The sequence below is a fragment of the Peromyscus californicus genome, unplaced genomic scaffold, assembly GCF_007827085.1.
Source record: "Peromyscus californicus insignis strain IS unplaced genomic scaffold, ASM782708v3 Scaffold_21__1_contigs__length_65335640, whole genome shotgun sequence".
NCBI lineage: Eukaryota > Metazoa > Chordata > Mammalia > Rodentia > Cricetidae > Peromyscus > Peromyscus californicus.
Genome location: NW_026294514.1, coordinates 50,129,788 through 50,142,121, shown reverse-complemented (window position 1 = coordinate 50,142,121; position 12,334 = coordinate 50,129,788).

Below are 12,334 nucleotides of genomic sequence, written 5' to 3'. Positions count from 1 at the left end.
ACGAAAGACCATATAGTAAGGAGAAACCAGAGACTGTCAGACATTTTTTATAGAAATGTGAACAGAAGGGGAAGCAATCTAGGCATATCTTAATGAATAGTCTAGAAACTGAGGGTATATCTACAAGTTTAGAAAAGGAAAAAAAAAGTAAGCTAGGGAAATGGCAAAACAATTAGATATAGTCACTTTTGAAAAGGTAAAAACACTAGCGGGGGCAGTGGTGGCACACGCCTTTAATCCCAGCACTCGGGAGGCAGAAGCAGGTGGATATCTGTGAGTTTGAGGCCAGCCTGGGCTACCAAGTGAGTTCCAGGAAAAGGCACAAAGCTACACAGAGAAACCCTGTCTCAAAAAACCAAAAAAAAAAGAAAGAAAGAAAAGAAAAGAAAAGAAAAGGTAAAAACATAAAGAATTGGAGCACATTTCAGAGTTCTAAAAGGAGTCCATTCGCATATAAAAAGGAGTCCTGAGTGAAAAGCCCTTTACAAATTAATGGGAGACATTTCTTATTTTTTTTTTCTCCCCAGAAACAACCACTGAGAATTAGTTATAGACAATTCACATTAAAGATGTTAAAGAGTTTACTTTGGGAATAAAGAAATGATTCTAGACAAAACTATAAAAATATAAAATGATGTGTACAGCCTTGTAAAGCTTAAACCAGAGAGCTAATTAAGCAAAAATATTGTTAGTAGATTCCATTACATCCTGGTGGGCTCAGCAGTGGGTATACAACTAAAGACCATGACTGTCTCTCACCCAGAGTCCATTAGCAGTTAATAGTTCAGCAGGGAGCATCGGCACTGTGTGCCCCTCACTGATCATAGCAGGAACTAATTCAAGTCAGGGCATCACAAAAAGACATGATGTAGTAAAAGGACTTGCAGAAGAGGGAGTTAATAGGGATAGTAGAGAGATAAGAGAGGGCAGGGAAAAGTAAAAAGAATTCAGAGTATGATATTGTCAACAAATTTAATAAATTTTATAAAAACATTAATAGGATGAAAAAGGATATGATAATGCATTGTGAAGTAATGAACCAGCCTGCCACCATCTTGGGCTTAAAAGCCACCTCAGAGTTAATCCAAATTAGACTCATTCCTGGTTCTGATTAAATCTCTGTCTCTCAAGGATTGGACTATGCCCCACCTGTAACCTTAACTATAAATGGTTCTGTACTGCCTGTTCCAGAAAACATCAGCCATGCCTTTGTATTAAAAGTTGTAATGACTAATGGTCCTTTTTAGGATCACCTTATGCTATACTCATAGATCAGTGCCTTGCTCAGCCATCATCCAAAAAGCTTCCTCCTTCTGTGTATGGGAACAAATAGAGACCCAACAGTGTGTAATGTGCAGAAAGTGAGAGAGCCTGAACACTCAATCTTTAGTGGATTATCTCCATCAAATCCCTCCTCTTACTTCTTTGAAAACTCTGTGGGAGAGGAAGTAAAATGATTCTAAGAACCAGTGGTGAAGGAAGATACCAAGGAAACAATGCCTATCAGACCCAACAGGGTTGATACACACAGAAACTCACAGAGACAATCACAGCATGCACAAGATTTATACAGGTCCAAGCCAAATGGGGTCCCAGAACTGAAAGAAGAAACTGGCCATGAGCTCCATCCTTACCAAGAGTCTACCAAGAGTCTATCTCCAATTGACAGCTGCTCACAAAATTAGTTTTCTTCAGTGTAGTCTCACTGGGTATGGATTTACAAAAGACACGTAAGGGCAGGCAGAATTCCTAGAAGTTGATGGTCAACTCAAAATGAACTCAAAAATATTTTGGGAGATTTTTTTTTTCTCTCATAATTCTGTGTCTGGGCGTTTATTTTTACATCACTGGTCTTTTGTTCATATATTATGGTTTCTGATTTTAATGGGTTTCTGTGTGTGGATGTTTCTCTGCCTTTGTGTGTGTATGTGTTTCTTCTGCTTTTTTTGTTTGTTTTATTCTATTCTGGTTTATTTGTCTAATTTACCTGTTTTTTTTTTAATTAAGAGATTTTCTATTTATTTTACATATCAACCACAGATTCCCCTGTCCTCCTTCCTCCCATCTCCCAGCCGTCCCCTGCCAACACACCTCCCATTCCCACCTACTCCAAGGCAAGGTCTCCCATGTGAAGTCAGCAGAGCCTGGTACATTCAGTTGAGGTAGGTCCAAGCCCCTCCTCTTTGCACCAAGGCTGCACAAGACGTCCCACCATAGGCACTGGGCTCCAAAAAGCTGGCTCATGCACTAGGGACAAGTCCCAATCCCACTGCCTGTAGGCCCCTAAACAGTTCAAGCTAAACAACTGTCTTGCTTATCCAGAGGGCCTAATTGAGTACGATGGGGCCTCCTCAGCTATTGGTCCACAGTTCATGTGTTTCCACCAGTTTTTTTTTTTTTTTTTTTTTTTTTTTTTTTTTTTTTTTTTTTAACGGAGAGAGTAAGAAGTCATTGAGTTGCAAGATTAGGGAGAATCTGTGAGGAGATGAAGAAGGGGAAGTTGTGATCAGAATATATTGTATGAATAAAAGTTATTGTCAGTAAAATAAATAAAATAAACTATGGCTATAAGGTTACCATAATACAGCACAATAAACCATTATTTAAAAATCTGACACACCACCACAAATGTCATAGAACCCAAACTCAACTTTCATAGTTACATGATACATTTTCCCTATAAAGACCTCAGAACTTTGGAATAAGATAAGGATTTTCACAAAGTAACAAAGTAACCTTCCTGACCAATGTATCTTACTATTACATGTAAATTAGTACTCTGTGTGGCTTGGTTTACACTGAGCTAGACTTCACATGTTCAGCTAAAGTATCTAGAATCTTGGAGCCTTGGAAGTTGCCCTTAATCATACAGGACTTTCTGATGGTTTATATATTTTCAAGTACTGTAAAGGCTTTAAAATGGATGATTTCATCGTTTATTAAGAATTTCACAAACCAATATATTGTGCTAATTATAGGTCTTCATTCACCCACTACAGATATTGTTCTTAATACTAGATAATATATATTAGATAATTATACAGAATGTAAGAGCTTTGCTATTGTGTCTTGAATATAGAGGAAGTTAATATAACAAAAAGAAAATTAAAAGAAAATGATCAAACACTACAACTAAGTAATTTAAGTATCAGCAGAAGTTGAAACAGAGTGAATAGGGTTCTGTGGCAAAGATTTTATCAAGAAGATCAGTAAATTTATGTTTTCACAATTATACAAATCTCTCTTTTGCTCGCTCGCTCTGTGTGTGTGTGTGTGTGTGTGTGTGTGTGTGCATGTTCTCATGTCAGTCCTAGCTTTCCAGGTCAAGTGAGGCAGGGACTGTGTTTCATTCTTTCCTGCTGGCTACAATAGATTATGTTGAAATGAGAGCTTCTAAAGATTCTCCAGTCTCTGCTCCCATTATTTCAGTAGAATCTTCGGGATTACAGACATGCTATAGTGTCCAGCTTTATGTGTGTTCTGAAGATTCAAACTCAAGTCCTCATGGTTCTGTGGCAGACAGTTGAACCACTGGTGATCTCCCCCTTCCTATATATAAATGGATATTTAAAATGATAATTTTTTTTATAAAACACTTAAATTATTTGTAGGTGAAAGACTTGAAATTGAATCAATGAAATATGTGAACATTAGAATTACATGCAAAGGGTAAAAGTTTCCAGATAAGGAGCATCCTATCTTCAGAAACAGTAGGAAGTCAGCAGGGAAAAGCGAAAGCCACAGTGAGAAAAGATGACTTCAGGCACATCACATAGGAGATGGATCATGTAAGATTTTAAAAACTGTGAAATGGAGCAACGCTTGAAGATTTGCCCGAGAACACATTCTAATGATTTGGCGATTGTGCCAAGGACAAATTATGAAGGAATAAGCACAGGCTGTTCTGGAAAAAAGAACTGGAGTTTTTTTGTTTTTTTTAATGAAGAACTTGGAGACATAGTAGGTGAAAAATATATTCCCTTCAAGGATATGTTTGAGATGAGAGGCACAGACCTAGTCAAATACTCAGAATATAGGATAAAGTAATAGCCATAGCCGTGGTTCTGAAAGGAGTGATTGATGAGGTAGAAGGAAAGAACGTAGGGTGCTAGGAGACAAACAAGAACTGGAAACACAATAGATAACTATAGCACTGAAAACTTAGAAGAAATGAATCGTCCTGTTGAAAGCGAGCGCTATTCTAGGGTGGCTTTAGTAGACTACTGTGAGAAACTGAGCTGCAATTAAGATAAAGTGAGAACAAGTGCATGAACTATTAGATATTTTATATATGATATACTATGTGATATCTGTTGCAGATATATAATGGTGTCATAGGCAGAATTTTGCTGTAATGGCCTGCTGAAAGGTGCTGCAACAGAAGGGTGAGGGTTTGCACTATGTGTTAAAATTGTTCTAGTCTTGTTAATAAATTAGAAAAGGTGAACGCCCGATGAGCCAACACCTTTTTATTCTGAGGGATTGGAGTCAGACAGGTTATTAAAAGAGATAGAAACAAATTTGGTCGCCTGTAACAGGATAAGAGGGTGAATATCAGGAAAGGCCAATGTCTCTTTGTTCATAGGAAGACAAAGAAGAAAAATATCCTTGAGAATCACTCTTTTCAAAAACAGAAAAGAAATAGGTGATAATGTGAGAGAAACAAAGAAAGAAAGCTTAACGGCAAGAAAAGGTCTGCATGTGTTTTGTCTAACAGCATCATATTCCAGGACAATTCGAAATACTGTGTACTAGCACTGTGGAATTTGACATGTGAGGGACAAAACCAAAGTGACTGTATATATTTTACAGTCTATATCCATATAACATTTGATAGCTGCTATGTGGGGAGTGAGTAGAGAAAACCTGAATCAAAGAAAAATATGCTTAAATCGATCTTTCCTTTTGCTCTAAACTGTGGTTTCAAAGGGGAAGAACATAGGACTGAAGCATCTATGGAAGAGAAGGATTAACACATAAAAATGAGAGAGATAATTGAGATCAAGAGGGAAGGGTACTCGTTAAGGAGGAGGTGCTGGAAAAGGCAAAAAGAATGGGATCATCAAAACTGGAGAAACTAGTGCAAAGAACAAATGCATTCAAGAGACTGAAAGGACTAAGAAGACATGAAATGGTGATCAAAGCCAGGAGCAACAGGGCTGGAGGTGAAGGATCTGGCCCTGCCATGAATGCCCATGTTGTCCAGAGCACTAACGCTTACACTGGCCAACACAGGCTTTGTGGCGAGGAAATTCCCTGCCCTGTGCCATTTCCCAGCCTCTGCTTAGTGCTAGGAAAAGCAACCTGCACAAGAACTAAAAACTCTATCAAATTTCCACTCTTTCCAAGGCACCTCCCAAGTCAACAATCACTGTCACTAGGTAACACACCTGGCGTTCATGATGTGGTAGAATTTTTCTCTTGTTTAGTACACTCATCGAGAAAAAAAAAATACACCCAATCCTGTCTTTGAATGAACATATTTGGAATGAATGAACCTATTAGTTTGGTTTTACTTATAATTTGCCTGAGTATTTCACAAGTGGATTTTTTGTAACAGCTTGATTTTCTATTGATAAGGAGGAATTGAGTTTCTGTGCATCCTTATGGAGGCTAAAAGTAAGCCCACTCCTATCTTTTTACTTGGTGTAAGTCTTAAAGTATGTCTGTTTCAATCCCAAGAGTATATATACTTGTGTACACAGACAGTCAGACAGACAGACACCACACACTCATATGCATGCACTGTTACCTTTCTGTAAACATTTCCTTTTAGAATTCCTTGCTATTCACTATTCCTTTCTATCAGTCATTTTCATTCACTTATTTATCTTCAGAGACTCAGTAAGTAATTAGTTTTGAATTCTTGATACAGCATTTAAGTTTTTCAATGAATTAATTAACTAATTTTCAGTTTTTAGAGACAAGGTTTCTCTGTATAGCCATGGCTGTCCTGGAACACTCTCTTGTAGACCAGTCTGGCCTTGAACTCAGAGATCAGTTTGGCTTTGCCTCCTGAGTATTGGGATTAAAGGTGTGAGCTACTACCAGCTAGCATAGGAAATTTCTTTTTACATCATACTTACAGTACGGATAACTCAGAAAAAGAATCGGATACATAGAACAATAAATATTATGAAAATAGTCATTTGAATATTATTTTGTTATAAATAAGGCTCTAATAGAATATAATATTAACTGCATAACAGATGAATACATATGGGTATTTTATTTTATTTTTTTGTTTTTTGAGACAGGGTTTCTTTGTGTAGCCATGGCTGTCCTGGAACTTGAACTCAGAGATCTGCCTGCCTCTGTCTCCAGAGTGCTGAGATTAAAACCTTATGCTATCATTGCCCAGAATGTTTGATTTTTAAACTTTCTTGTACATAATAACCACATTATTTTACATAGTTTATTTTGAAAATATATTTAATATTTATCAATCTGATTCTCATTTAACTACTTCAATATATTTCATATATTTAATTTTAGATTATAGATATTATAAATACCTACAGATGTTACATTATTCATAGTTTAGTTAGAATTAAACAGTTTTAAATTCCTTGATTGCACTTAAGTTTCCATAATCTGGAATTATGTGTATTTTCAATGTTTATTTTGAAATATTTTTCCTAACTTTACTTCACTGGATTGGATTGTAACCAGATTTTCCCATTCTGACTTTTAGTTTGACTTCAAAATGCTACTTATTTATAATATCAGATTTATCTGATGCTTTGAGTCCAAATTGCAAAAGGGTCACATGACTGAATAAGTCATCCAATCACAGGCTAAATTTCATAGCTCTATCTTAAGAGTGCTTTATTAAGTACAGTTGATGTAGCAAAAAAGGAGAAAAAATGGGTTGAAGAAAGCAGTAGACCTTGACTTCCTGCAGATTTTAAGTCAAACTTGGTGTTCTCATGATATCAGATGCTTTTGGTATGGTTAAACAGCTATGTCTCTAACACACATCTTCGAGACATGAAATCAGAGGTGACTTTTAAGCTCACCAAATTATTCCCTCTCTAATTGGTGCTGGGAAAATGAATAAAACAATTTAAGCCAATGTGAACTTTTATGAAATTTCAGTAATTGTTGCAATAGCTTAGGAGCAAAATTAAATTGTCCACCGAGTAGGCAATGAACTCACACTCAGCATCACCATGAATTCACAGGTGTGAATTGGTCCCAAGGGAACAATTGAGAGAACTCCAAACTCGTAAGAATGCAGAGGAATGCTATATTTAAAAGGACAGGAAGCCAAATATCTGGCATATAATCTTGATTCAATCCATTAAAATGAGTCAGTGTTTCTGTGCTATTTCTGTAGATAGTAATTATATTTTTTTCTCTATTCTTGGTTTAAGTTACATTTAGGAGAAACTCAACTCTCTTTTGTGTTTCTCTTTCTTTGTCTCTGTCTCTCTCTTTGTCTTCCTTATTGTGTGTATGTGTGTGTGTGTCTTTCAGAGTGCTCTGTCTATATTTTAAAAAAAAAATCTATTTTTAGGCCTCAGGTATTTCTATCATTAAACCACTGTAAAATAAAAAGCATATTTGAAAGTAAACTTGGCTAAGAAAGCATTTGCTAATGTCAATAAGTGGGTATTCCTTTAATTCCGGAACATTTCCACATCTGAATCTGAAAACTTCTCTATCAATGGCTGTCTTCCAGTCTTCAGCAAACGTCCCTCATAGTCCCTTGTTAGTCAAGACTCACTGTCTGCCATAACACTAGGGCTCTTGGCAGAAGATTTTCCCAGTGCAGGGGGCTTTGGGAGCCACAGCCTTGGGCTGCATTGGAATAGCAGTTGAGCTTCTGCCATGGCAGTGAGCGCATAGCTTCCGTTGGCAAAACTGTGTCCCTGACTAGGCAAGTACTACTTCATGCACAGGAGCCAGAAGACTCCCACAAAGCCATAGGAAGAAACTATAGTTGTCAAGCTCGACAGCTGATGCTAAGCTGTGACCTGAGATACCTTTCAAAAACTCAGTATTATCTACTCTTGGAACACCCTAGTAAATCCAATAGATCTTGTGAAAATTTTAACTCATAAATTGTTTGAAGAATGTTAGAGAAATAAATTATTCTGCATTACGCTTAAAGATGAACTAGTTTTGAAGTAAGCACAACTAGAGATCTATGCTAAGTCATTCCAAAACCATACTTACTTTCGTGGAACATGTTCCAAGGCCAGAATCTGTTAAATGTTTTATCTGCACTATACTTCACATTTCTCATGAATTGTTATGCAGAAGAATACAAGCCCAAGTAAAATGCTGTGAAGTTGGCATTAAGAGATTTTGTTTTTTTGTTTGTTTGTTTGTTTGTTTTACATCTTGGCTGCCTTTTTCCATCTCTCCTCATCTCCCATCCTCTCCTCCCCACAGAATCAATTAATCTGGGCTCATAGGGCCTCATAAAGACTAAACCAGGGAGCCATGGAACTGACCTAGGCACTCTGCGTATATGTGACAGTTGTGTAGCTTGGTCCTTCTGTCTACTCCTAACAGTGGGAGCAGGGCTGTCTCTGACTCTTTTACTGGCATTAAGAGATCTTGAAGACACAGAAACCCCATCCAACTACTGCTGAGGGATCTGGATGCAGAGATCCATGGCTAGGCCCCGGGTGGATCTCTGGGAGTCCAATTAGCGAGAATGAGGAGGGTTTATATGAGCGAGAATTGTTGAGACCAAGGTTGGATAAAGCACAGGGACAAATAGCCAAACGAATGGAAACACATGAACTATGAACCAATGGCTGAGGGATCACCAACTGGATCAGGCCCTCTGAATGGGTGAGACAGTTGATTGGCTTGATCTGTTTGGGAGGCATCCAGGCAGTGGTAACCAGGTCCTGTGCTCATTGCATGAGTCGGCTGTTTAAAACCTGGGGCCTATGCAGGGTCGCTTGGCTCGGCCTGGGAGGAGGGGACTGGACCTACCTGGACTGAGTCTACCAGGCTGATCTCAGTCTGCTGGGAAGGCTTTGCCCTGGAGGAGGTGGGAAAGGGGGGTGGGCTAGGGGGAAGGTGAGGGGGGCGGGAGGGGGGAGAACAAGGGAATCCGTGACTGATATGTAGAACTGAATTGTATTGCAAAATAAAAATAAAAAAAATTAAAAAAAAAAGAGATCTTCAAGACACTTGTTCAGTTTGTGGTTTATAGATGGGAAATATAACTCATAATACCAGGGGGTTCTCATATTGTAACTACAATGTAAACTTACTTTCTAAGTTTCTGTATAAGGTTAAATTTTAATTTTTCCGGGGCTCATTAAAGGAACCCCAGGCTGATGTGGCCTCTTGCATTCTTCTGCAGTCCTGGGTTCAATGGAACTGGACTAGAATCAAAGCTACTTGCTATCTTATCTTCTATATTTCAATATGTCAAGGGTTTGGGATATTTAACACTCAGGATTATCTTCTTTCAGCTCTCACTTGATTTCTGTGGAAATTTAGGTTAAATTTTTTTATATGACAATATGTATTTATGTAACATAAATCTTAAAAGTTCTTATTAACAAAAACAAACCCAGAGCCAGGAATTGAGGTGAACACTGAAAGATCAAAGAAACAGAACCAGCCACATCTAACCTCGTCTCACCAATTCCTCAGCTGATCTCGTTTCCTCAAACTGGAAGCCTCTGTGTCCTCATCCAAATGGATCTCAGCTGTACTGCTGCTAAAAGCCTAAAAGCTTAACTAGACTCTAGTTCCTGGTCCTTTCTGCTTTCTGCCATCACTTCCTGGGATTAAAGGCATGTGTCACCATGCCTGGCTGTTTCCAGTATGACTTTGAACTCACAGAGATCCAGATGGATCTCTGCCTCTTGAACGCTAGGATTAAAGGTGTGTGTGTGTCACCATTTCTAGCCTCTATATCTAGTGCCTATTCTGTTCTCTGACCCCAGATAAGTTTATTATGGTGCACAATATATTGGAGAACATAATATTACCACATATTTAAATTAGGCATTAAATATCAATTGTTAAAATGAACCACTTAGAAAAAGATATGTTTTTATAGCTTATCAATCTTTAGTAAATAAAGTAAGCAAAATTATATCAAATCAACAGTCTATTTCTGCAGTATTGTTTATTGTGTTAAACATTTATGCATTAAAATATTACTATAGGCCATTTCTTGATACTATATCTGAAGTATATGAATATATAATTTTCCATTGGCAAGCAAATGAGTGTTCAATTGTGACTGTCACATAGATGATACACTTCGTTCTAAAACACATAGGTTCATTTTTGTATCAGAATCATTTCACTTTTTTCTCTTTAGAATACTAATTAAAATAATATATTCAAAAGAGTACACTTTATTGTGAGATAGAATACTTATAATTTGTGGCAAATAAAGTATTTTTATTTTCTGTGCTATCTGTTGTTCATTATAGTACAAGAATTTTATTGTTATTGATTACACATAATAAAAATTTTATATTATACACTTATATATTTTATATATATATAATAAAATTTATGAGAAACATATTGTAAACCATACATACATATTCTTCTATAAAGACAAAAAACACATTTTTTTTCATGGAACTTAGTAAATCAGGATTTTATGTCCTACTATCTTAAAATCAGTGTTAATGATATTGAAATCATTTATAAAACTAAAGGAAGATTGCTAAATCATTTCACATTGAATTGACCTAGTGAAAGACTAAATGACTGAGAAGATTAAAAATCTATAAATAGAAGGCTGGTGAGATGGCTTAGTGGTTAAGAGATGCTCACATACACACACACATATATACACAATTTTAAAAATAAAACTGTAAATAGCACACTGATGGCATAAACTATAACTGTCTCCAACTTATTTGTTCAACCACAAGTTACAACATCCACTTGTGAGATTGATATTGTGGTGGTTTGAAATATAACTGTTCCATATACACTCAATTATTTGAGCATTTTGGCTCCCAGCTAAGTACATTACTAGGATCAGGCTTTTAGATGGTGTGGTTGTTTGAATGTAATTGGCCCCCATGGGCTCATAGGGAGTGATGTAATTGGTCAAAGGGGCCTCGTTCCAGCAGTAGAACTTGGCAGCTTTGGGCTACATGGTTCTGGAGTTAAGGATAGAAGGAAGGGACAATGGAATTTGTCTCCATGACCAAAGAAAACAGCTGAGGCCAGACACGTGTTGGGGGTGTCCCTGAATGGAGGCCTAAAGAGACCATTTCATGAAGCTGTGAGGGTAAAGCCTGGATTGCCTTAGAGACCCAAAGGAATTGGATATGCCAGAGTCATGGGATATGCAAGATGAGCTGCTAACAGGGAGTAAAACCAGTGGAAGAGAAAGCAGTGTGTTGCAGTCAACAAAGCTGAAAGGAATTGTAGATCTGAAGAGCATTTTGTCATCAGACATGGAGATGCAGAGTTTGGAGTTGGCCCAGTTGGATTTTGGTCTAGTTTTGTTTCAGTATTTCCGAACTATGCTCCCTTCCCTGTTTTTTGGAATGGTAATGAATATCCTGTGCCATTATATGTTGGAAGTATTTTGATTTCGATTTTACAGAGTATTGCAGTAAAGAGATTGCATGAATCTCAGAAAAGACTTTGAACTTTTAAACATTGTTGAGACTGTGATTGACTATGGGAATTTTTGAAGTTGGACTAAATGAATTTTTCATTATGATATTGTTAAAGCTTATGGGGGCCAGGGAGTAGAATGAGGTAGTTTGAATGTAATTGGCCCCTATAGGTTCATGGGAGGTGGCATTATTGGGAGGTGTGACCATGTTGAAAGTAGATGTAGCCTTGCTGAAGGAAGTGTGTCACTGTGGGGGCGGGCTTTGAAGTCTCTTTTGCTTAAGCTTCGCTCAGTGTCACAGTCCACTTCCTGTTGCCTTATGATCAAGATGGAGCCAGCACCATGTCTGCCTGCATGCCGCTAGGCTCCCTGCAATGATGATAATGAACTAATCCTTTGAAACTGTAAGCTGCCACCTAAATTAAATGTTTTCCTTTATAAGAGTTGCCACGGTCATAATGTCTCTTCACAGGAATAGAAACTAAGATAGACTGCACAGTCTTGCCATACAGTCAGTTTGCTCTCTTTCCTTCCTACATGTGGATAGAAATGTCTCAGTTTCTTGCTCCTATTACCAGGTCTAATGCATTTTCCAGTGTCTTCCTTACAGGATGGACTTATCTCTTTCTGAAATTGTAAGCCAAAACATATTCTTCCTTCCATTAGTTACTTCTAATCATGGTGTTTTATCACATCAACAAAAATGGAACAATAAATAGAGCTTTCAAACACATGTTTGCTTAAATCTCTTGGTTCCCT